Source organism: Pelodiscus sinensis, chromosome 3 (genome assembly GCF_052426305.1).
Source record: "Pelodiscus sinensis isolate ZL-2025 chromosome 3, ASM5242630v1, whole genome shotgun sequence".
NCBI lineage: Eukaryota > Metazoa > Chordata > Testudines > Trionychidae > Pelodiscus > Pelodiscus sinensis.
Window position 1 is genome coordinate 182,954,123 of NC_143054.1, and position 27,270 is coordinate 182,981,392.

Sequence of the window (27,270 nt, forward strand, 5' to 3'; positions counted from 1 at the left end):
AGATGCAGGTGAATGTTTTTATGGCAGATTGAAGGGACACTGGGACTGTTTACTCACAAGATTGGAGCTCAGTGAGAAAAATGTCCCGGGGTTATAGCTACCTGTTCTGAATAATATAGGTGGAAAAGTTGCCACTACAATGGAGAGCAGAGGTGGGTGTCTCACTATCTGAGGGCTAGTCTACACTAGAATCACTACAACTGCAGCTGAATTGAGGTAACAACTGCTATAGCATTGCTAGTTCAAATGCTAGTCTATGCCAGTGGAAGGGAGCTCCCTGTTAGCATAATTACTCCTCCTCCCCAATCCAGAGTAACTGTCAGCGGGAGAGCAATAGTGCTGTCCATTAGGTTGGTGTAATTTACTTGCTCAGAAGTAGCTTTTTCACACCTCTTGAGTGACTTAAGTTGTACCAGCACTATTGTGTACAATTCCTATGAACCATCAAATGTAAAGGCTTTAAAAGAGCTCAATGCAGAGCCATGAGTCTGAGGGAGGCCTTGAAAGAACACTTTAAAAATCAGCCACTCTGATGTGGTGTGGACTGTTCTCCACCTGGCCCTGATGTTATGGAGGCCATTAGGAACTGTAGGGTGCTTGATGTATGCTCATGACTATAACCATCTTAAGGCACCTATTAAATTTGTGATGCTTACTGTACATTTATAATTATTATATTGTGTCTGATTCTTTGAGTTCTGTTATTGTACATCGGGGTCAGCAGACTTTGGCACTTGGCCCTTCAGGGTAATCTGTTGGTTGACCAGGAGACATTTTGTTTACCATGACCGTTCGCAGGCATGGTTCCCTGCAGCTCCTGATGGCTGGAAAGGGAATGGTTAATCACCAGCCGAGGCAGACTATGCCTGTAGGGCTATGTCTACACTGGCATGATCTTGTGCAAAAACTCTTTAGCGCAAGAGTTCTTGCGTTAAAGTAGTTGTGCAAGAGAGCATCTACACTGGCATGTGCTTTTGCACAAGAGATGTGCTTTTGCGCAAGAGCATCCATGCCAATGTAAACGTTCTTTTGCGCAAGAAAGCTCTGATGGCCATTTTAATTATAGGGCTTTCTTGCAAGAAATTCATGTTGCCTGTCTATACTGGCCTCTTGCACAAGAACAGTTGCGCAAAAGGGCTTATTCCTGAGCGGGAGCATCATAGTTCTTGCGCAAGAAGCCCTGATTTCATACAGTAGAACGTCAGTTTACTTGCGCAAGAACACACGGCCAGTGTAGACAGGCAGCAAGTTTTTGCGCAAGAGCAGCCGTTTTGGTGCAAGATCACGCCAGTGTAGACACAGCCTAGATGGTCAAGGTAAACAGAATGTCTTGCAGCCCGACTGTGACAAGTAGTGAATGCTTTCACTAGAACTAGTAATAAAGGATGAATTATTTACCAACAAATAGATTGTTACCAAAGCAAGGTGCGATTAAAAATACAATAAAAGTTTCTGAAATGAACAGAGCTTAAAGGGGAGAGAACATTTATGTCCACTTAGCTACCCATACAGCAACCATGGCTCCTATCTTGGTGTACGTGAAGCTGTACTTGTCCTTACTGTCTCACAGCATGGCATGGTAGAGCTAAGGACATTGCCTCTGCTGCCATGTGGAATGTTGAGGGCTCGGGGAGATGCTAAAATGGAGTTTTCCATTAACTGAGGCAATCCCATGATTGTAGGAGCTGCAGGTTAAATGAGTCTTCAACACCTGCATTAACAGGTGTGTTGTGAGCAAGAGATGAGAAGTCATTCTTCCACTCTACTTTGCGCTGATTAGGCCTCAGTTGGAGTATTGTGTCCAGTTTTGGGTGCCACATTTCAAGAAACGTGGAGAAATTGGAGAGGGTCCAGAGAAGAGCAACAAAAATGATTAAAAGTCTAGAGAACATGACCTATGAAGGAAGACTGAAAGAATTGAGTTTGTTTAGTTTAGAAAAGAGAAGATTGAGGGGGGACATGATAGCAGTTTTCAGGTATCTAAAAGGGTGTCATGAGGAGAGAGAAAACTTGTTCATCTTGGCCTCTGAAGATAGAACAAGAAGCAATGGGCTTAAACTGCAGCAAGGGAGGCTGAGGTTGGACTTCAGGAAAAAGTTCCTAACTGTCCGGGTAGTCAAACACTGGAATAAATTGCCCAGGGAGGTTGTGGAATCTCCATCTGTGGAGATATTTAAGAGTAGGTTAGATCAGTGGTCCCCAACCATTTGGGGTTGCCGGGCACCAGGGGGCGTGGCCGTTCGCCCGCCGGGCGCCCAGGAGGGCGGGGCCCCCCCATAGCCGCATTCCGGGGCCGGCGCTCTCCCCTCAAGCGCCGCGTGCCCGGGGCCGGCGCTCTTCCCCCCCCCATCCCCCAAGCGCCATGCGCCCGGGGCGGCGCTCTCTCCCCCCCCCCTTCCCCAAGCGCCCGGGGCCGGCGCTAGCGCTTTCTCCCCCCCCCCCCATGCGCCGCGGGGCATGAATCCGCGGCACCCCCGGGGCCGGCGCTCACTGAGCACCACGTGCCCGGGGCCAGGCCAGCCCTGAGCACTTGGCGGGCGCAGAGAAATGCCCCCATGGCGCCCGCGGGCACCGTGTTGGGGACCACGGGGTTAGATAAATGTCTATCAGGGATGGTCTAGACAGTATTTGGTCCTGCCATGAGGGCAGGGGACTGGACTCGATGACTCTCGAGGTCCTTTCCAGTCCTAGTATTCTACGATTCTATAGCAGAAAAACCACATTAGTTCTGGTACAGCTCCCTCTCTGTCTCTTGGGTCCAGGGGCAGCCCATGCCTATAGGCAAACTAGGCAGCCGCCTAGGGCACCAAGTTACATGGGGTGCCAAATTCCAAATACCCTGCTACTTCCATTTCCCCTTCCGGTGCCTTACCTAGAGTATGGCTTCCCTGTGGCCAGGAGGGGGGTAAGTCCTGGGAGAGGGGGTGCGCAGGGGGGTTTCCCCTGTGCCGCGGGACGGGGGGTCAGCCCCGGGAGAGGAGGAACGCGGGAGTTTCCCCTGTGCCATGGGAGGGGGGGTTGGCCTCAGGGGAGAAGGAACACGGGAGTTTCCCCTGCAACGCGGGAGGGGGGCATGCTGGCTTCTCTCGGGGGGGGGGGGATCTTGGGAGGAGGTGGGTGCAAGGGACTCTCTCCCCTGACTGGCACCCTGTTCCCTCTCCCCAGCCTCCAGCCCCAGAACTCCATCCCCAGCCCCTCGGCCCCCAGCCACAGATCTCCTTCCTCAGCCCCCAGCCACAGAACTCCATCCCCAGTCCCTTGGCCCCAGCCACAGAACTCCTTCCCCGGCCTCCGGCCCCAGACCTCCATCTCCAGCCCCTCAGCCCCCAGCCACAGAACTCCATCTCCAGCCACAGAACTCCATCCCCAGTCCCTCGGCCCCCAGCCACAGAACTCCTTCCCCGGCCCCCCTTTCCCCAGCACAGAATCAAAACCCTCAGTGGATATCTGCCCTTGGAGTTGGGGGGGGGGGGGCGCCAATTGCATGGTTCGCCTAGGGTGCCAGTTGCTGGCAGCTAGTCTAGGGCCGCCCCTGCTTGGGTCTTTCTCCTGTCTGCTCTTTCCCTCTCCGTACTTTCTGCAATATTTACCCTCATAGCCCCCTGTTTACAGACTAATGTAGAACTGAAAAATTGTTCTCCGTGGCCTCTGATAAGACAAGAAACAATGGGCTTAAATTGCAGCAAAGGAGGTTTAGGTTGTACATTAGGAACAAATTCCTAACTGTCAGGGTGGTTAAATACTAGAATAAGTTGCAGAGGGAAGTTGTGGAATCTCCATCTCTGGAGAGCAGAGTTAGATAGACATCTATCTATTAGTTCTAGATGTGAGGGCAGGAGACTGGATTTGATGACTTCTCGAGGTCCCTTCCAGTTCTAGTGCTCTATGATTCTATATTTGCATTCAAAACATTTCTATAAAAATATGGAGGTGCAGATGGCTCACTCCATTTCTCAGTGGCAGCTGTCCACAAAAGCCAGTTATCACAAACTAGCATTCTTGTGAGCAATCCTGAACAAGGGGCCAAGGATTGGATATGGTAACTGAACTACTGTACAGTAGTGGGAAGGGGATCTGGACTAAGTCATGCTGATGGGCCAGCCTGGGTAATGTTTATTTGTTCCTGCCTATAGTATACCAGTTTGAGGACTAGATACAAGATGTCAAGGTCTAGGGCTACTCACCTGGCATGTTTTGCTAGCATCACTTTTGGAGCCACCTCTCCTTTGTTATAAAGTAAAACTCCAGTTGTTCGGCATCCAGTGGACCGGCACTCCCAGTAGTCCGGCACTAACAGGAACCCGGAAGTGCTCTGGCCAGCCGGACAATTGGAGCTGCTCTGCCCCCGGCTTCCCCAAGTCCGATGCTGGTCAGTTTCAGTAGCGGCAGACTTGGGGAAACCTGGGGTAGCGTAGCTGGGGTGCTGCTGGGTTGGTCCCGCAGCGCCGCCCCTCACCTGAGCGGCACTGTGGGACCAACCCGGCAGCTCCCCAGCTGCTCTGCCCCCGGTTTCCCCAAGTCTGCTGCTGCTGAAACTGACCAGCAGCAGACTTGGGGAAGCCAGGAGCAGAGCTTCCCCAAATCCGCTGCTGGTCAGTTCCAGCAGCGGTGGACTTGGAGAAGCCGGGGGCAGAGCATCTGGAGTGCTGCCCACTCTGCGCAGTTCCCCGCCATCCCTGCCCTCCGACCCCTGATAGCCCCCCCTTCCGGTACTCCGGCATATCCAATAATCCGGCACCCCCTGGGTCCCAAAGGTGCTCGATTATTGGAAGTTTACTGTACTTGTTTTTAAATGGACTTAGGCCATCATCCTGCGTTTCTTGAACCTCTAGAATTGCCAATGAAATCAATGGGAGTGTTGAGTGCTTAAGAGGGCGGGGGGGGGGGGGGATGAGGGGGGTTGTATCCCGCACAAGCTTTTTCAGGAAACAATGAATATAATGATTTGTTTGAGCAGCATTTCCCCTGCTGTCACCAGTGCAGATTTCTGCTTGAACTGCAATATGCTTGCTGCAATTTTTTTAGCAAGACAGACTCACAAAGTAGATTGTGATGATTGTAGTTTTATAGGATAGCTTGCATACAATTATCATAAAAGAATACAAAATGAACAGTAATTACTTCAGATTTGTTACTAATTCTAATACTTTAGTCACTGATTGCAAGGTTATAATAAACAGAAGCTGATAGTGGCATGAGTGGACCAGAATTCTCACTTGTTGCAATTTGTCATTTGTTTGGTTTAGTAGCAAAATAATTAGCCTTTATTTGAACAATATGTCCACAAGTGCAGACAATTATATTATATTATATTAGTGATTAAATGACATTCAGTACTATCAAGGACTTCTTAGCAACATTATTTATGTTTTGCATAAATATTACAGAAAAAACTCGAACTTCATAAGTCAAATCTATCCTTAGCACAATTCAAAAAGACTTCATCTTCCACAAAGTTTTTCTAGACAATTTATAGTATAGTTTGTAAGTGCTGAAAACAAACTTGATTTAGAATCAAGAGTAAAATTTGTCATGGCAGCTGCGAATAGTAAGTAAAAATAATAAATAATGTCTTGCATCAACTCACCCCACAGAATTTAAAAAATTCCTTTAACATCTAGGCTATGTCTACACTGCAGAGTTTTTGCGCCAACACTGCAATTTTTGCACAAAAACTTATGGAGCGTCCACACCTTAAGTGTGTTTTTGCGCAAGAACATTTACAGTGAATTGACAGAACAGAAGGGGTTTTGTGGTATATTTATTCCTCTTTCTACAAGGAATAACTCCTTTTTGCGCAAGAGCTGTGTGCAAAATAGTGTTTTTTCTGCAAAAACAGCCTATCGAAAGAAGCACAGATGTCCTGGTGGCCATTCTGTTAATGGCAATCAGAGCTTTCTTGTGAGACAGCATCCATGCAGTCTGGTTGCTTTCTTGTGCAAAAGTGCATCGCTTTTCCGATGCGCTTTTACAGTATGGACGCACTCTTGCGCAAGAAGTTTTTGCAGAAGATCTTTTCCGCAAAAAGCTTCTTGTGCAAGAAGCCTGAAGTATAGACCAGTGTTTCTCATCCAGTGGTACAAGTACCCTTAAGGGTACTTGAGAGAAGTCTGGGAGCATATATTAACACAACTGAAATTTGGAGAAAACTGAATTTTTGTTTTAAGATTTACAGCGCTTTATTACGTTTGTACTTTTTACATCCAAAAATTTCATTGCCCACCTGGCTACAATTAAGTTGTTTAAACAAATGTGTTGCAACGGTAGAAAAAAATTGTGTATTGAAAAGCTGTAGGTATAGGGGGGTACTTATAATTTTTTTTTTTTTGAAAAAGGGGTACCTTATAAAAAAAAGTTGAGAAACACTGGTGTAGACGTAGCCCTAAGGTTTCCAATAAGGTGTACAAACTATGGGCTTGAACTTGCCAACTCCTACCTATCTGAGTTGTCCTACTGAAGCCAGTGGGAGTAATGAAAGATCTAATCATGTTAGAGGTTCTTCTTCGGGTAGCGTCCCCGTGGGTGCTCCACTGTGGGTGTCGAGCTCGTCCTGGCGCCGCAGATTGGAGATCTTTTAGCTGTTGTCCGCCGGACCGTGCATGCATGTTGCGGCTTTTCATGCCATTTCCAGTCGTGCAGTCCGGCTCCTGCCAGTGCCTCCTATCCATCTTAGGGCACAGACGGAGAAACAGCTCCGTCTCATGTCAATCCTGACAGGACCTGAGAGGAGAGAGAAAAATTTGTATATAGTTATTATTATTACTTCTTAGTGTTATCTAATTTCTTGTTAGTGCGTTTCCCCTCCCCCCCCAAGTTAAAAGTTAACGATCATTAGGTTTAGTTAGATTGTTGAAATGCCTGGCTCCCCAGGCTTCAAGAAGTGTGCAACATGTAAGGAATCCATGCCGGCTTGTGATGGACATTTATCTTGTATAAGATGTCTCAGAGAGAGGCACATTCCTCAGAAGTGTTGCCACTGTTCGAAACTTACGGCTAGGGCACGAAGAGACTGCGAAATGTGGCTCAAAATGTTACTGTTTGATAAAGCCCTTCGGCCTCAGTCAGACCCTCCAGTGAAGCCATCTTGCCACGCTTCTCCGCCTGTGGCACATAAGAAGAAAACTCTTTCCCCGTCTCGCTCCTTACCACCGACCAGAGTGAGTATGGGTGATAGACCGGGCACCTCAGGAGTGATGGTGACCTGTAGACCAGAAGTGTGTACCGCATTTTGCCCTAAATCGGCTCTGATTCCAGCAGCACCCTCGGTACCGAGTCGGTCAACAGTGGTGACATCAGCACCAGACATCCCGGCACCGAGAGTGTCATCACTAGTTATGTCAGCACCCAGTCTGCCGGCACTGACTCCACCACCGGCACCGACTCCGGCATCTCCAAGCGGGTCAGCACCGAGGACCTCAACCACTGCTCCACCGGCACCAATACATGTGGAACTGACATTTTCCCAAGACATAACGACTCCTAGGTCGATGCCATCCGCATCACCAACACACCGTGCTACGGTACTGGGTGGGGTAAGGAAGAAGATGCCCAGACTCCCTACTCCATCTTCTAGCCCTGAGCCAGAAGCCTTCTCTCCCAAACCACCTTCTCCACCAGTACAACCATCTCACTCAACCCACCATATTTATCGGTCACGATACTCTGCATCCAGCATGTCGCCTCATCCGAGACATCAACTACTATCACCGCTATTATTCCCCATCACCATCTTACTCAAGGGGACGATCCAGATCACAGAGATCTCCCTCATATCGCTGGAGTTCTCACTACAGGGACCACTACAGAGGTGATCGAAAGTATTCTCCATACCATGACAACCGTTGGCGTAGACACTATACTTCCAGGGAGCACTCACTCCGCTCACCTGTCCATTCAAGAGCCATATCACCTTCACCTGCTCCTTCGTACACCGCACCAGACAAGAGCAGGTCTGTCTCCCCTCCTAGTACAGACAGACTACCTATGTCCACCGGCAACCAATGAGCAGTGGCCCAGCACATCACGGTGGAGAGTGCCCATCTTTCAGATACTGAGGATTCTCACCAACAGTCCCCCACAGATGTGGCCTCCTCTTCCCCCAATGATGCCGTATTTCAGGGAGACACCTCACCAACTGACACCCTAAAGGACTTCCAAGAGCTGTTCAAAAGGGTCGCTGAAAACCAGAAGGTCCAACTGGGAGAGGTCCAGCAGAAACAATATCATCTGCTGAGAAACCTGCATCCATCCCACTCATCCATGGTTGCCCTTCTACTGGATGAGGCACTATTATAGATTGCTAACGACATCTGGCAAACCCCAGCCTCTGCTCCATCCACCAACAAAAGGGCGGACAAGAAATACTTTGTCCCGGCCAAGGGTATGGAGTTCTTGTTTAACCATCCTCAGTCAAACTCCCTGGTCATGGACGCGGCCCAACAAAGAGCCAAAGTACCTCAATATAAAAATACTTCCAGAGACAAGGATAACAAGAGGCTCGATCTATTAGGCAGGAAGGTGTACTCTGACACATTGACACACTGCATGGCGAATTATTCAGCCTTGCTGACCAATTACAACTTTGATAATTATGCCAAACTGGTTCCTCTTCTTGAACATCTCCCGGAGGCCAAGTGCCAAGTCCTGAAGGCGATCATACAGGAAGGATACACCTCCTTCCGTTCCGCGCTCCATATTGCTTTGGACACAGCCGATGCAGCAGCCACATCCATGGTCATACGTAGGGCTTCATGCCTCCATATGGCGGCAGTCCCCAAGGAGCTCCAGAATAAGGTGGAGGACTTACCCTTTGATAGGCCAAGTCTCTTTGTGAATAAGACGGATCAAGTCCTCCACTCTGGGAAAGACTCCCGTACAACATTGAAAACATTGGGGATGTATACACCACCTTTCAGGCAAAGGCGGTATATACCCTACCAAAGACAGAGGCCTTTTTCCAACACACCGCCTCAGCCTAGACAATATGGCCCTCAGAGAGTAAGACAGCATCCTCACAAGTGCCATCTTCAGGCGCCTAGACCAGCCCATCAGCAGTTAAACAAGCAGCAGGATTGACGGGAACATCGAGGGACTGCAAGCCATCCAGTTGTTGCCCAGCTGCAATGTCCCCAAAACTCTCTTTCACCATCGTTTGAGGCCCTTTCAACATCGTTGGGCTGCAAAAACATCAGACCAATGGGTCATGCAGCTCATAACGTCAGGCTACGTGATCCCATTTGCGTCTCCACCCCCTTCCACTCCTTTCCCTCCGTTCCTCTTCAGGGACCCATCTCACGAATCTCTTCTCAAACAAGAGGTGGCCCACCTACTCAACATAGGAGCAATAGAGAGGGTTCTGGAGGCGTTCAAAGGCAGGGGTTTTTACTCCCATTATTTTGTAACAGAAAAAGTCAGGGGGTTGGAGACCCATTCTCAACCTTCGGTGGTTGAATCAATATCTCCACAAGCAGCGCTTCAAAATGGTGACACTAACAGCAATCATACCGGCACTGGAGCAACACGACTGGTTTGCATCCCTCAATTTACAGGATGCTTACTTCCATATTACCATTCACCCGGCTCACAGACGATTCCTCCGTTTCCTAGTAGGCAACAACCATTACCAATACAAGGTCCTTCCATTCGGACTATCATCAGCCCCGAGGGTTTTCTCCAAAACCCTAGCTGTAGTGGCGGTGTTTCTTTATCGACTAGGGATCATTATTTTTCTATATCTAGACTGCCTCCTCAGAGCCCCTTCCTTTGAGGAAGCCTTACGAGCCGTCGCTATCACAAGGTCTCTCTTCGATGCCTTGGGACTCATAGTCAACATTCAGTACTCTTCCCTTACGCTACAACGGTCTATAGAGTTCACAGGAGCCCGCCTTGACTCCACCACGGCGCGTGCCTACCTATCTGCTCCCAGATTTCTTGCCATACAAGACCTTGTACAGGTCATCACTATGAGTCCTACGGTTGCCATTCTTACATGCATCCGACTCCTAGGGCACATGGCAGCGAAGACATACATTGTGGCCAACACAAAGCTCCACCTCCGATGCCTTCAGCACTGGGTATCCAAGATATATGCCCCTGGCAGGCATGACATACACAGGACAGTGATAGTACCCCCCATAACGAAGCAATCCCTGAACTGGTGGACTATTCCTCACAACATGTTGACAGGTATACCATTCCACAGTCCTCAACCCTCGGTTCAGCTCACGACAGACGCTTCCCTTCTGGGATGGGGGGGCACACATGCAAGGGAGTCAAGTACAAGGCTACTGGTCCCCTGAGGAATCCCTTCTCCATATAAACCTGCTGGAGCTATGAGCTGTGTCCAATGCCTGAAGACACTTCCTCCCGCTTATTCGCAGCCAAGTGGTAAGGATACTAACAGACAAGATCACAACAGTTTATTACATAAACAGACAGGGAGGAGCTCGCTCACACTCCTTTTGCATGGAAGCGGTCCGTCTGTGGAATTTCTGCAACCAACACAACGTGACCCTCACAGAAGCCTACCTGCTAGGGGAAGTCAGTATCACGGCAGATGCACTCAGCAGGCAATTTGCCCAGCAGCACGAGTGGGAGATACACCCGTATGTTCTTCGTACTGTATTCGACAAGTGGGGTCATCCATCCGTCAACCTCTTTGCCACCCAGTACAATGCAAAATGCGTACAATATTGTTTGACGGCGGGTATTGGGCAAGCATCCAAGGGGAACACTTTCCTCTACAACTGGTGTCATCGTCTACTGTATGCATTCCCTCCTACTCCTTTAATTCCAAGGGTCCTGGAGAAGGCAATCATGGACAAAGCAACAGTGATTTTCATAGCACCATTCTGGCCCCGCCAGACTTGCTTTCCTTTTCTGTTTTGAATGTCACCTCATCTTCCGTACCATCTTCCTAGTCGACCCGATCTACTCACACAGGATCACGGCTGGATACTACACCCACAACCGCATCACCTCGCTCTCTCCACATGGCTCCTAATTGGTTCAAAGAGACAGAGATGAGTTGTTCCCATGAAGTCAGAAATGTTCTCTTACACAGCAGAAAATCCTCAACACGCACTTCTTGCTTGCAGAAATGGCTAAGATTCCAACAATGGTGCTCAGCCCAGAACCTGGACTCTATTAGAGGTTCATTATTCACAGTTTTAGAGTATATTCTTCACCTTAAGCATGCTGGGCTCGACCTTTCATCGCTGCAAGTGCACCTAGCTGCTATTACAGCCTTTCACCAGCCTATATAGGGGTACACCCCCTTCTCCTATCCAATTAATGAAGGGTTATTAAAAGGCCTCACCAATCTTATCCCCGAACACAGACAACCTCTGGATGTGTGGAATTTAGAACTGGTCTTAGCTACCCTAATGCATCCACCATTTGAGCCTTGGCCACATGCGACTTTAATACCTTAAAGATGAAAGTCGTATTCCTCCTAGCTATCACATCTGTTCGTAGAGTGGGGGAATTAGTGGCCCTCTCAGCTTATCCCCCCTGCACCATCTTTATACCACAAGAGGTCATCCTGCATCCCCAACCATCCTTCTTACCTAAGATTAATTCTTCCTTCCACATAAATGAACCGATTATTCTACCCGTATTCTATCCGAAACCACATGCTTTGGAACGTCAGTCAAGACTACACTCCCTTGACGTCCCCAGGGCCTTGGCTTTTTACATCAAAAGGACTCGCAAATTGCGGAAGTCACAGCATTTGCTGATTTCGATAGACTGTCGCACCAGGGGTCGCCCACTCTCCTCGCAGCGAATTTCCAGAATAATCATCTCCTGCATCAGATGCTGCTATGAGTTAAGGAACATTTCACTTCCACACACCCTCATGGCCCACTCCACTAGAGCAATGGCCTCCTCAGCAGCTTTCCTCAAGGGGATTCCCCTAAAAGATATTTGCCGAGCGGCCACCTGGTCCTCGGACTTCACATTTGCAAGACACTACGTGCTACAAAACATGCAAGATGAAATGCTGTAGCCACCACAGTGCTTCCCACAGTGCCTTACTCTGGCCACTACTGTAAAGTCACCCACAGTGGAGCACCCATGGGGACACTACCCAAAGAAAAAGAAGTTGTTACTCACCTTGTGTAGTAACGATGGTTCTTCGAGGTGTGTGTCCCCCCCCCCCCGTGGATGCTCCACTACCTGCCCTCCTCCCCTCTTTGGAATCTGTTCTTTATGTCTTTCAGACCTCAACGATCAGGAGGAACTAGCCGGTGCAAGACCGCGTGACTGGAAATGGCACGAAAAGCCACAACATGGCCGCCACGCATGCGCGGTCCAGCGGACAACAGCTAAAAGATCTCTGATCTGCGGCACCAGGATGAGTCCAGCACCCCCGGGGACACACACCTCGAAGAACCATCGTTACTGCACAAGGTGAGTAACTTCTTTTCAAGAGTATGCACATGCATGTGCATTTGTAGAGATTCCACAGTGAGAGTCGCATTGAACTTTTCTCTTAAATCAGTATTATGATCTCCAGAGCTCGCCAAGCGGCGGCGAGCACTGCTCGCCAGCCACACAGTTCGGCATGCTGTGCATGTGCAGACCGTGCAGCGCATGTATTAACCACACTGCGCGGCTGTGCCAGCTTGTAATCTACTCACCACAGGCGAGTAGATTACACTAATTGTTGAGCCCTGATGATCTCTCTGTTTCACAGTCTAGTAACTATTAGTTTCTAAGTGTATCAGTTTCTGTTCAAAGGAAGCTAAATTTAATTGACTTTTTGGGTAAAATAGTTACTCTTTTTCCGGAGAAAGTTAAAAGGGAATCCTTTTAAAATGTGGCCAAATACAGACACATACATGGACACAAAACCAAAAAAAGTCTCTTCTAACATGCAGAGAGCAGTGTATCATGGCTAACAATCCCACAGTATAACTTACCACCATATAGCAAAGGGAGTTTTTTTTGGAAAACTTTGCACTACCTCATGGGGCTGAAATGAGTCGTGGAAGGATGACTGGAAGCATGATTTCAAGGTCCCATAATGCAGTGCTCTCCTTCCCATAATTTCATCTTGTATCCCATAATGTTTGAGGCCTCTTTCCAAAATCCCCACAAACCCGTGAGTCCCCTCCCTGTTCACCATTTGTGAGAAGCATGGATCCTGCATTATTTTGAGAAGCATGGGGTGCCTAATCCCACAGTATTTACAGAGCTGCCAGAGGAGCCTCTGGGAACATGATGATTCCTTGCTGTGAAACATATAAAAACAATGCCATGTTGTTGGTGGCATTCACAGAGCATCTGCAGATGGTGGAGTGCTGGTTTAGGCTCTAGAAATGAGAAGTGTCTGGTGGGATTGCATTATCATGCAAGTTTGGAATGACAAGCAGTTGGTACAGAAATTTTGAACGTGCAAGACTACATTTCTGGATCTGTATGCAGAGCTTGCCCTCACCCCCCAATGCAGTGATACCAAAATAAGATCGTCACTGACAGTAAGTGGCATTCACTTTGTGAAAACTTGCCATTCCCAATTGCTACCAATTTGTCAGAAATCAGTTTGAAGTTGGGAAATCCAAGCGAATAGGCCCTTTAATTGCATTCTGCTATGAAGGGCTGTAACTGGGCCATGTGCAGGACACAGTCAATGGTTTTGCAGCAATGGGGTTCCTAATCTGCGGTGGGTTAATAGATGGCATGCATATCCTGATTTTGGCTACAGATCATTTTGCCATAGAATACATCAACAGGAAGGGTTACTTTTGTATGCTAAAGCAAGCACTGGTTGGATCACTAGGAATGCTTTATTGACATCTACGTGGGCTGCTCAGGGAAGGTGCATCTTTGAGGCACAGATCTGTTGCACCCACGAGTGGTGTTTGCCCCAAATTCTGTACAAAGTGGGCCATGTGAGGTGTCAAATGAAAGCATATGTTCTACTGATTCTATGTATGTTACTCATGTACTTGTATAATTTTTGTATGTGAAGTTATGAATATGGCCTCTGTTCTTGTACTGTAAATGTTCTCTGTCTGGGAGGGAGCAATGGGCCTGGACTGCCTATTGTGAGGAAGGATTGTTCAGTAAATGGCTATGCTAACTAACTCTGCTTCATGGACAATGGCTCTCGGAGTGGCCAACACACCTGAGGAATGAGTCTGGAAACCTGCAGACTGGCCAGTGTATAATGGCTACTTGCATGTGAAACAGAGAGAGGTCGCTTGATCATGTGACCAGCTCCAGCTTGGGAGATATGAGGAATATAATAGTGCCATAAGGCTGTCTCCATCTTGTCTTCAATTTTGCTTCTGCTTCCAGAGGCAGCCTTGCTAGGGACAGAGCCAGGAAGGATTGCTGAGCCATCCTGATACATGATGTACACCAGAGACTTCTCAGCTAGCAGTTTGTAACATCTCTGCTAAAAGCCTGGGTCAAGAACTTGGTAATTGATCAGAAGCTTCAGGGGGTAGCCGAGTTAGTCTGTTACAGGAAAAAACAACAACAAATGGTCTGGTAGCACTTAACTAACACTTAGCACTTAGACTAACATACTAAACTCATAACTCCGGTCATCTGAAGAAGTGCAGTGTGTCCACCAAAGCTCATGATACTATCTACATGTTTGTTAGTCTATAAAGCGCTACCAGACCATTTGTTGGTAATTGATGTATGTAATGTATTCTCTGTAACAATCTTGCTCTCAACCTTTTCTTTCTTTTATTAATAAACCTTTAGATTTTAATGTCTAAAGCTGTGGTCACCAACCCGTCGATATCGCGAGGCCTCGACCAATCGATCGCGAGGTGTTCCAGGCCCTCTATTTCCCCCCACCCCCAAGAAGCCCCACTACCTACTTCCAGCGACAGTGGAGGTAGTGGTGGCTTCCTGCTGGGTGGATGGAAGTCCTGAGCTGCGTGTCACTTCTGGGGGTTCCCAGAACCTATTAGCCCCCTTCCCCAGTACCATGTTCCCTGCTCCCACCAGCACAGTTGGGGCCACATTAGTGAGGTTTGTGGGGGTTTCGGAGGAGGTTTTTTTTTTTTGCATCTCATTTGTGTGGCCCCAACTGACTTTTCTGTGGGTCAGTGACCCCTGACTCAAAGGTTACCCACCCTTCTCATAAATACAGTCAAACTTTTGTGTTTGACATAGCATTTTATTAAAAAATGAAGCCTGGCTAACAAACCCCCAATTAGTGCCAAGCCCTCATCTGGCCACAGCATCATAACAGTCCTGCACCTCCCCTTTCCCCCAGACCCTAGATCTGAACCTATCATACACTGGAACCCCTTGACCTGAGCCCCTCACATACCCCAACCCAAATTCCTGCACCCTCACATCCACAAGCCTGTGGCTTGCTTAGCACCCCAACCCTCCATCTGACCCTAACATTGCCCAGCCTGGAGCCCTCTCCCCGAGACAGCGTCCCCTTCTCCACCTCTTCCTGCATCCAGATTTTCTCCCAGAGCTTGCACCTATCACTCCTTCCCACACCCATATCCCTCATTCCCATCCCAGAGCCTACACATCCTGTCTCAACCCAGCGAGGGTACAGCTAGACTGCAGGAGTTTTTCAGGATTCCAGAGAGATCCCAGAAAAACTCTTCTACATCTCATGGGTAAGATTTAAAGTGTAAATTGACCGGGGACTGTGGCTAGTTCTTTAGGACCGGGAGGATCTGTTCAGAGTTGGTGAGATCGGGTTTTATAACCTCTCATCTCTGTGTAAGGCCTGGGGCTGATTGTGGCACAGGAAGAGCTAGGATGTCTGAGAGGTTATGGTCGTGAGGCTTCCTGCTGGCCAGATTGGCAGCTGAAGCACTTTGTGGGACTAGTTTATGGCCTATTTGGGAAAGGTCTCCAGTCAAGGGCTGTAAGCAGCCCTGGTTTTGAGCAATTCATCTTGAGCTGACTCCTTCAGTGGTGCCCAGACCTGGCCCAGTCTGTCACAGTATCTACATGGAGTTTTACCACTGCCACTTTGTGTAGCAGTCCCAGTTTAAAATGCTTTTTGTTTGATACAAATATTAAAATAAACCTATTGTGTAATTAAAATATAAGCTATTAGACATCTCTTCCACAAGAAACTCACATCATGAGTTTCTCTTATGGAAAACATCATGGGTCTATAACATACTGAAAACATGACTTTAATATTATTTTTAGCACTTAAATTACTGAAGTTATATTGCAGGATAACCAACAAAAATACATGTTGTGTTTAGTAGGTCATCCAGTTATAATCAATAGCCCATTAGATGGAATTTTGCACATTAACAATTACCACTAACTAGTTTAATCTGCTTTTTAACTGTAAAGTGTATTGCAAGGAAAAGATACCAATGGTTGAATTGAATAGGCCAGAACTGCCTCATGAATACAGTTAAAAAAAAAAACAAATGCTTCCATTAGCAGCCAAACATAAAACAAGCTTGTTGCTAACCTGGAAATATACTAGGTCTTGCAATTCTGTCTGTCTGTGGTTTGGGAGTAGAAGAGAGTAGGAGCCTCCTGTAAATTAAATAAAGACATTCTTTAGCATCCCAGCCATGAATGCAGTGAAATTCCTTTACAGCTATGCAGTATACTTAAAAGAGGTTTAGCTGTGTGGTGTTCTACATGTAGTAGTAAATAGCTAGTGGGAAGGGCTAACTGACTAAATAGAAATATTTAAGATGCAAAATCTTTTATCTATAAACAACTCTGAAACAATATAAAACTAACATTTGTTTCTTTATCGGGTGATGTAATGACTAAAAAGATGTTCTCGTTAAGATAGCATTAAGTTTATCAAGCAGCCACTTGGTTTATCATTGGGGGAATTAAGGTAAGGCCAAATTCAGCTTGCCTTACTTGAGTTGTCCCATTACCTCCTTGTGTATTCATACAATAGGAGTAGGGGTTTCCTATTATTCTTTTATTTGACACATTCTAAATGCTTGTTCAAAAGGAAGTGTTTAGCTCTTCCAAACTGAGAAAAATAACTTTGAAAACATAAACAACCAGGTGAAAAGAAACACTGTTTTTAAATATTGTATTTCCCCTCATAGCAGTTTTTCAGAAGTTTTACAATAAGCATAAGAACATAAGAACAGCCATACTGGGTCAGACCCAAGGTCCATCTAGCCCAGTATCCTGTCTGCTGACAGTGGGCAAATACCAGATGCCCCAGAGGGAGAGACCACAACAGGTAATCCTCACATGAGTGACCGGAGAGGGATCATTTCCAGACAAACAGAGGCTATGGACACCATTCCTACCCATCCTGGCTAATAGCCATTGATGGACCTAACCTCCATGAATCTATCTAGCTCTTTTTTGAACCATGTTAAGTCCTAGTCTTCACCACATCCTCTGGCAAGGAGTTCCACAGGTTGACTGTGCTGAGTGAAGAAAAACTTCCTTTTGTTTGTTTTAAACCTGCTGCCTATTAATTTAATTTGCTGACCCTTTGTTCTTATATTGTGGGACTACGTAAATAACTTTTTCTTATTCACTTTTTCCACACCAGTCATGATTATATGGGCCTGTCATGGGGCGATTCTCTCTTCTCTTTCCCAGAGGGCAAGATCCTGTGTCCCTGGGCTGTCTGAGTCCGCCACCCACCCTGCACGATCAGTAAAACACCGGTGGTTAGGCCCCTCTCCTCGGGGCCAGATAACCTAATGGCTAGAGTCAACGCATAGCTCTTTAAGCAGGGCAGGAAAGCCTACTAAGGCAAAGTCAGTACATCAAAATCAGAGCCTGGCTCTTTAACATCAGGCCAGATAGCCCAATAGCCAAAGTTAGTAAGTTAAAGTCAAAGGCTGGTCCTTTAAGGCAGTGCTGGACAACCATATGACCAAAGATCGGGGGTGGGGACGTTGTGCCCCAGTAGGGGGACCCAGGCCCACTCTGCTCCACTGGGTCCCAGCCCAGGGCTCTGGGAGTGGCAGAACGGTCCACCACTCCCTTGGCAGGGAATCCAACTGAAATACACCAAGGATCTTGGTATGGGAGAGGCCGTTCCTCCACCCTTCCTGGACCACTTCCTACCAGATCCAACAGGTTGGCGTCCCACGTAGCAGCTAGGTCCTTTGGTTTCTCGGGGGCCACATATCTCTGGAAATCTGCCGGGGATATACCGCCGCCTCTGCTGGTGGTGGTGGTACAAACAGAGCTCCTTCTCCACCAGCCCACTCAGACTGAGCGTCTCTTCAGGCTTTTATACCTGGGCTACAGTCTGAGCATGCCCGGCAGAGTTGCAGGGGCAGGGTTCCTTCAGATGGGATAGCCTGGCTAAACCCTGTTTGTTCATTGCAGGGCTGGTATACCCCAGCACAAGGCCTCTATCATATCCCCCTTTAGTCTCCTCTTTTCTAAACTGAAAAGTCCCAGTCTTTTTAATCTCTCTTCATATGGGACCCATTCCAAGCTCCTAATCTTTTTTCCCTCCTTTTTTGAACCTTTTCCAATGCCAATATATCTTTTTTGAGATGAGGCAAATATTTACATATTTACGCAGTATTCAAGATGTGGGCGTACCATGGTTTTATATAGAGGCAATCAGGTATTTTCTGTCTTATTCTCTATCTCTTTTTAATGATTCCTAACATTCTATTTGCTTTTTTGACTGCCGCTGCACACTGAGTGGATGTTTTCAGAGAACTATCCACAATGACTCCAAGATCTCTTTGTAGCTAAATTAGTCTCCATCGTACTTTATGTATAATTGTGATTATTTTTTCCAATATGCATGACTTTACATTTATCGACTTTAAATTTTATTTTCCATTTTGTTGCCTAGTCACTTAGTTTGGTGAAGTCTTTTTGAAGCTCTTCACAGTCTGTTTTGGTCTTAACTATCTTGAGCAGTTTGGTATCATCTGCAAATTTGGCCACCTCACTGTTTACCCCTTTCTCTAGATTATTTATAAATACATTGAATAGGTTTGGTCCCAGGACAGAGCCTTGGAGACTCTCCTAGTTACCTCTCTCCACTCTGAAAATGTACCATTTATTCCTACCCTTTGTTTCCTGTCTTTTAACCAGTTATTAATCCATGAAAGGACCTTCCTTCTTATCTCATGACAACTTAGTTTAGTTAGGAGCCTTTGGTGAGGGACCTTATCAAAGACTTTCTGGAAATCTAAATATACTATATCCACTGGATTTCCATTGTCCACATGTTTGTTGACCTCCTCAAAGAACTCTAGCAGATTAGTAAGGAATGATTTCTTTTTACAGAAACCATGTTGACTTTCTCCAAACAAACTATGTTCATCTATGTGTCTGACAATTTTATTCTTTACTATAGAATTTGTATAAATTTCAACTAATTTGCCCAGCTCTGACATTAGACTTACCGGTCTGTAATTGCCAGGATCACCTCTATAGCTCTTTTTAAATATTGGCGTCACATTAGCTATCTTCCACTCATTAGGTACGGAAGCTGATTTAAAGTATAGGTTACAAATCACAGTTAATAGTTCTGCAGTTTCACATTTGAGTTCTTTCAAAACGCTTGGGTGAATGCCATCTGGTCCCCGTGACTTTTTTTATCAATTTGTTCCAATAGCTCCTCTAATGACACCTCAATCTAGGACAACTCCTCAGATTTGTCACCTAAAAAGAATGGCTCAAGCAAATTCTGCATGAAGTTGTCTTCTGAACACATATATTTAAAATAATAAAAGAGTGTGAACAGTGAATATAGTCTGAAAAATCAGTAAAATACCTTGCAAACTGAATTTGTTTCATTCACTGTAAATTAGTGTAATTACGGATCTTTCTGATTATAAGCAGTGGAAGATTACTGCTCAAATTCAAACAGAATAGTTTAAATACTGCCTCAGAAGAAAAAAGCAGGCAACAAAAACTAAGTAAAAAAGGGTAAGTTCAGTCTGTGCTACAAGTTGAACCTCTCTAGTCTGGTACCCTCAGGACCTGACTGGTGCCAAACCAGAGAATTTGTCAAACTGTGGGAGGTCAGTATTGTCTAGCAACATTACCAACACTTTCACCACTTACTGGGCTGTTAGAAGATACTTAGGGGTAAATGAGAGCTAAATAACAGCACAGAACACTGAGCGCCAAGACTGGTGGCTGTAAACAAACTTTATGAGACCATGGAAAATATGGCCAAACCCATGATAAGTGGACATCCAGCTAACTAAAATCATGCTGGACCACGGATGTTGCCAGACCAGAGAGTGCTGATCTATAGAGGTCCAACCTGAATTTATATCCATTGTTTGTTGGGGTGCTGATAAGACCTTTGCGATTCTTTGTGATGATCCAGGAGCAGTGTTGTCAGCTTCAAAATGCATGGTCTTCATAATATGATTAGTTGCGTAAAGGCTATCCAAAGCAAAAGCCAACAAATGTATTTCAGCTAAAATTAGCTGTGTTTCTGGGCTTGGAATCCCAAATTCCTATGAGAGTTTTCAATATTGGGGATCCAAAGTGTATAGTGAACACATTTTCAAAGTAAAAAAGCAGGATGCTTTTTGGGGTGGGCACACAAAGTATTCTGGATTAAATGCGCAGTGTTGTGAGGGGATGTTGATGGCCTGTCATATACAGGAGTCAGACTAGAATTAGATGATCTAATAGTCCCTTTTGGACTTACACGCTATTGGCATGTCCACATTCTCCTCCTCCTGTCAGTGGTGCAGTGACTGAAAAGGGGCAGTGTGAATAGGTCAACGTCAGGGCTCTCAGCTCCACCAATTCCCCACCAGAAGTTCAGCTGTTTCCTGGGCATCTCTACGCCCCCAGTCTGTGCCTAGAGTAGGGGGCAGCCAACATCATACCTACTCTTTCCCTTCTGAGCAGAAGCAAGAAGAGAGTTCCCAGAGAGAACTGGTTGAAATACCCAATACCTTTTTTTTTCTAGGCAACTCAATTTTTGATGAAAACCTCCACACAAAAATACGTATATAATTACCCTATGATCCCACAGACTTTAACATGTGCTTCCATGGTGAACACTTTCTGTAAAACTAAGTTGTGAAGTGAAGCCATAATATTGCTATCGACACGTGAAACTATATTTCATGAAGTCATATAATTACATAGCTATAATTTAATTTTGTAGCAATGAGAAAATGGTGTCTTAGGCCTGGTCTACACTAAAAGAGGAAAGTCGACTGAAGGTACACCACTCCAGCTACGTTAATTATCTAGCTGGAGTTGACATATCTGAAATCACACTTTGTGTTTCCATACAGCAGGAGCAAACTCTCCCATTAGCTTCTCTTACTCCTTGTGAGGAGTAGAACTACCAGTGCCAAATGGGGGCACCCTCTCAGTTTGAATTAACAGGTCTTCACTAGACCCACTCATTTGAACCCTGGCAGATCGACCGCGGGAGCGTCAATCTTCTGTGTAGTGTAGACATGGCCATAGTGAACTACCCTTATTTCTTAAAGGCTGAGAAATATCTCCACCAAAATATTACCAGTATACATTCTGGCTGTCTCTACACTGCACCCCTTTTCCGGAAAAGGGATGCAGATGAGACAAGTCGGAATTGCAAATGAAGCGGGGGATTTAAATTCCTCTTAAAATCAAGAATAAGGGACCTTTCCGAAAAGGCTTTATTTTCCGAAAGATCCCCGTCTAGACTGGCGCTTTTTTCCGGCAAAGCCCCGAGCCGGAAAAAAGCGGTAGCCATGTTTATACAAATGAAGCGGGGGATATTTAAATCCCCCGCTTCATTTGCAATTCCGACTTGTCTCATTTGCATCCTTTTTCCGGAAAAGGGGTGCAGTGTAGACACAGCCTCTGTGTTTTACAGAATATAAAACACCTTTTTTCCCCATTATGCCAACATTCTTTGCTCTATTTGTTCTTCTCTTTCTTCCCTAAGTACTAAAGCATTCCAAAATATATTTATAGCTACAAATGGATGCTAACTTTTCAGGAATCTGTCCTTTTGCACTCACCTTACATTTATTTCAGAATTTTTAGGATTTTCCATCAGAAAAATTGTATGCTGAAGCTTTATAAATCATGGCTGTACTTATGCAGTGAATGATTCATACAGAAGCATCATCAGATGTAAGAGTACAAATGACTAATCTCCCAAACCTCATCTTTACTAGAAAATTTTGGCATTTTTCTGATCCAAAGTCAATAGAAGGGTTCCTAATGGCTCTTATGGACCATAGATCAGACCCCTTACAACATTCGTTCAAGCACTTGATATGCTTGTGAATTGCTTTACTCACATTTTCAACCTTGGATGTCAAAATATTTATCCTGTTGATTTCAGAATTTTTATGTGTGTAGTAAGGCACTAACTCATAGAAGTAAGGATAGTAGAATCAGGTCTTATATAAGCAAGCTAGAAGATTTACCCAACATTGCTGGTGTCCGTCACTCAACTGATTTTTGTTTTTTGGAAAATAAAATGAAAATGTACATGATTCATTTAAAATTTAAATCATTGCTCTGGGGTGGGGCTAAGGATGAGGGCTTAAGTATGCAGGCTGCCTGACAGAAGAGGCCTACCCCAGCCCTTTCTCACTGTGGCAGCTTGGGGCCAGGTGAGAAACACTGCTCCATGGCTGCTGCAGCTCCAGTGGGCACAGCTGGGGGAGGGGTGTATGTTCCTAAGCTGGGACAGGTCCAGGTTCATCTGCCCTCTGCACTCCCCTGCCAGAGTGAGGAATGGAGCAAACTGTGCAACACACAGAAACCTGTTGGAGAACACTTTAATCTTCCTGGACACTCATTAATGGATCTCCAAGTCGCCATTTTTGTTTCAGACCAATTCCACAAGCCAAATACACAGAGAAGGGTTGGAACTTAACTTAATTCACAAGTTTAATTCTTATGCACATGGTAAGAACCGGGATATTGGATGGTTCACACATTATCTTCCACATCTTAATGACTTAACCAAACAAACAAACAATGAAAGTGCTAATGGTTCTTGATGTCTGTGTAAAATCTGGTGTTGGTCATCTTCCTTTCCAAGTGCAAACTAATGGCTCTTATAAGCCTCTTGTAACTATTTAGTCTTTAAGATGCTACTAGACTATTTGTTGTTTAAGTTTTTCCCGTTACAGACTAACTCGGCTATCCCTCTGAAACTTATCTACTGACTGTCTCTTTTTTTCTTCTTCCCCTGCGGGTTTTTTTCCTCCCTCTCCCTCTCCTTCCCTTATTTATTCTTGGATCTGGACTTCCAACACTCCTGTCATTTGAAGAAGTGGGTTGTGCCCACGAAAGCTAATGATATCATCTACATGTTTTGTTAGTATTTAAGGTGCTACTAGACTATTTGTTGTTTTTTAAGTTTTTCTTTCTACAGACTAACTTGGCTACCCCCTGACGCTTTTGTCTATGTAGTTATGCTAATTTCAAAGTTATAACTGGTGATATTTTTGCTTTTATATCTAGAGTAGGGTTTTGTTGGATTTCACTTATCAAATATTGGTATACATTGTTTTCATGAGACTTGCTTGTGTTTTTATTTTAAAAACTTTAGCAAGGTCTTGAATACATTGTAACATTCCCCCCACTTTTCTATATACAGTAAAACTCCAATGGTCTGGCACTCTTGATGGTCTGGCACCATCTGGAACCCGGAAGTGCTCCGGGAAGCCGGACAATTGGAGCTGCTCTGTCCCCGGCTTCCCCAAGTCAGCCGCTGGTCAGTTTCAGCAGCGGCTGACTTGGGGAAGTCTGGGGCAGAGCAGCTGGGGTGCTGCCGGGTTGGTCCCGCAGCGCCAAGGGGTGCGTTCCCCCCCCACTCCACCCCAGATCCCTCATTGCCCCCCCTTCCGATAGTCCGGCATATGTGATAATATGGGTCCTAAAGGTTCCGGATTATTGGAAGTTTACTGTAGTCTGAAATCTTGCCACTTGAGCCTTGTAAATTTGCTCTTCTCTAACCCCAGAGGCATTTTAGTTGATTCCAAACATTCTGGCTGTAACTTGCCAAATTACAGAAAATATAATTGGTCTTAATTATAGGTTTGTCATTAAAAGTTGACTTGGCCAGAACAAAAGTTATGCATCCATGGATATTTTTTTAAAAGATTGTCTTTACATACCCACATTCTTAGCTCTGTCCATTTTCCCTTCATTTTTTTTCAAGGTGCTGAACTAGTTTTAAAGTGCTGTACAGGTAGATGATCACCCTTTACCAATGTGTCAATATGCAGTGAGTGGGATGGGGAAAGGTGGGTCTGTCCACCAACTTGGGGACTAGACACTCAGCTCTGTTTTAGCCTTCTGCTCATGTTCCTATTGCTATACAAACACAAGAAATACAGAAAAGTAACAGCATTAGTCCTGATCCAGACTAGCATTGTGGGGTCCTCTACCTGCCAATAGCTCAAGGTTCACAGCCCTTCCTTAGCCTCAGGGAGACCACAGTGAGTGAGTACATCTCAGGAAAAAGTTTCTCTCTCCTAGTCCTCCTTTTCTTACACAGCGAGGTCCTCACTTATATCTTTTAGTTGGGAATTGGAGCCAATTATTTGCTGCTTAGTTGGATCAACTGATCACCAACACCTGCCAATTCAGTGCTCCCTAGACCAGGACTTATAGCTCCCTGGTTTCTCAGGCATTTAAAGGGGGAGGGCACAATGGTGAGAGAGAAAATGTATGTATGTGGTTACTTTTATTTGTGCCTGGGTATTTAGTATTGTCATATGTTACAGGGATTGTGTTTATTTTGATTTGTATTGAATAATTTACCCAGTGGCTGCGTCTAGACTGGCAAGTTTTTCTGCAAAAGCGGCTGCTTCTGCGGAAAAACTTGCCAGCTGTCTACACTGGCCGCTTGATTTTGCGCAAAAGCACTGACGTTCTACTGTCCGAAATCAGTACTTCTTGCGCAAATGCTTTGACGTTCCCGTTCGGGCAAAGTCACTTTTCCAGAAATGTTTTTGCGCAAGAGGGCCAGTATAGACAGCTAAAAACTGTTTTGCGCAAAAAAGGCCCAATGGCGAAAATGGCGATTGGGGCTTTCTTGTGCAAAACCGCGTCTAGATTGGCCTGGACGCTTTTCCGCAAAAAGTGCTTTTGCGGAAAAGCGTCCGTGCCAATCTGGATGCTCTTTTCCGCAAATGCTTTTAATGGAAAAACTTTTCCGTTAAAAGCATTTGCGGAAAATCATGCCAGTCTAGACATAGCCAGTGTGTTTAGACAGGCACCTCAAGTTATTCAAAAACTCCAAATAAGTAAATTTAATTCCTTATTCAACCTCTTTCTTCCAAGACAGATTTGGAGGCACATCTTTGAATATCTAGCCATGTGAGTTTGTCTACAGTACATGTCTACTTCAAATGCATAGCAAAATTAGTTAGCTGGAATATCCAAAGGCAGAGTCAGCTATTAGACCAATTTGAATGTTTTAGGAGTGACAGCCCTTAGGATAAAAAGCAGGCCTGTGTAACAACATTATCTTGGAAAATAATACAGTAAATACTGTACTGAATATGATAAAATAAATGGTTTATGCCATCTACTGGTCTGGCTAGGGTATGCATTTTCACACTAAAGAAAAACCAAGAGCGAATTTTATTGTAGCACATTTGTAGCGCAAAACAGTAACTCATCCTGCTCACCACAACCAGCTAATATGCTTAATGGTATTAAAGCTTATCTATAATATGTGTTGCACTGCAGTATGTCATGTTTAAAATGTGTTAATTGAAATACTGTCTTGCTCTAAAACACCCCTTTTCCTTAACTTTCCATCTGTCCACCTTTTTTCAGGATCCACGTTTTTTCTGAGGTAGCTGTCCCATGAAATCAGTAAAGGTGCCAGTTTTATGTGCTCAGCATCATCCCAAACAGTTATGCTACATTTTTGTACATTAAAGATGGCAACCTAGTCTAAACGGGCTAGAAGCATTTCTTATTATGGGCAGTTTGAGTTCATTTACCCAGATTTCTTCTTAACTGAGTTTAATAGCCACAGCTGAACATGGTTTCAACTGTGGCCAAACTGGGTTCTAATCTGGCCACTGTAGGTGCAGGCAAACTATGTTAAAATGTCTTGGAGAGAAAAGAATTCAGATCACCATGAGTTATAATAGCGTGAAACACATTTCCCTCCCTATATAGTAGTTTGATCTTTATATAAATGTAAAAGGTGCAGTAAAAGATGTGGCACCCTTGAATCTGAAATGCCTCAGTATGCAATAGTCTAATAGTAGGCTACTGTATTTTCCAGTTTTTATTAAATCTTGACTCATCAAAAGTCTAGATATCCATTCAGACTTCTGTGAAATTGAGATTTATTTGCATTTGAAATTGCACCAGCCATCAGTCTAGCATTAAAGATTGAGTATTCAGTTACTTTCTTTCAATTCAGTACTACCACTTCCGTATAAAAAACAGTTTTATTATTTGTTTTTAGTATTATTGTTACGACTCCTACAAACTCTTTCAGACTTTTGCATTTTCATTGTTGTGTTTTTTATATATATGGCAAAGACATAACAATTTGATCCACACACTGTAGTTTCACTGCCTGCAATGGTTATATGTCAGGAACAGCACCGTTGAAATAATGTTACTGGAGTAGATATTCACTACTACAGCATGGGGATGAGGATTCTGTACCTCCATGCCAAACGCAGCTGGCAAAATGCTCAGTCTGGTTTCTTTGACTGTGTTGTCTGCAATGACTTAATCCTAGATGAAGAGGCTGTGTGGTTTAGTAGAAAGAGAACAGAATTCAGGAAATGGCACTTCTATTCCTAGCTTTGCCACTAGGTTGCTATCAGCAGTCACTTCATCTGTCTTTGCCTCAGTTTCACAATCTGTAAAAAGTAGTGATAATGGTACTGATCGCCTTTGTAAAGCACTTAGGGCATGTCTTCTTACTGGAAGATCGATGCTCTGGAGGTTGATCTTCTGGCATTCAATTTAGCTGGTCTAGTATACACCTGTAAATCGAATGTTGAGGGCAGCTCCTACCAGTGTCCAGTACTCCTCCTTTTGTGAGGAGTGAGGGAAGCCCTACAGGAGTGTTTGCTCCCATCAACTTTGCACAGTTTGGATGCCGCCAAGGCTTGGTTTCAGGTAAGCCAACTCCAGCTACACGTTTTATGTAGCTAAAGTTGTGTACCTTAAGCCGACTTTCCTGGTCAAGTGTATACCAGGCCTTAGAGATCTACTGATGGAAAGTGCTATATCAGAGTTATTAGATGGATATTTTTTGCATATCTACATTTGAGGCCCAGTTGCATGTCCAGTGGAATGCCTCCAGCAAGGTGTGAATATCCTCAAATGCCTCAGGTTATGGATTGTGTTTGGCTTCCTGATGATATTTAT

The 27,270-nt window shown here is 45.2% G+C and overlaps 1 long non-coding RNA gene across 10 annotated transcripts in view; it reads left to right on the forward strand.

Moving 5' to 3' along the window:
- Positions 1-27,270, forward strand: part of LOC149525196 (uncharacterized) — a 158,845-nt gene that overhangs the window by 3,957 nt on the left and 127,618 nt on the right. The window lies entirely within an intron of this gene.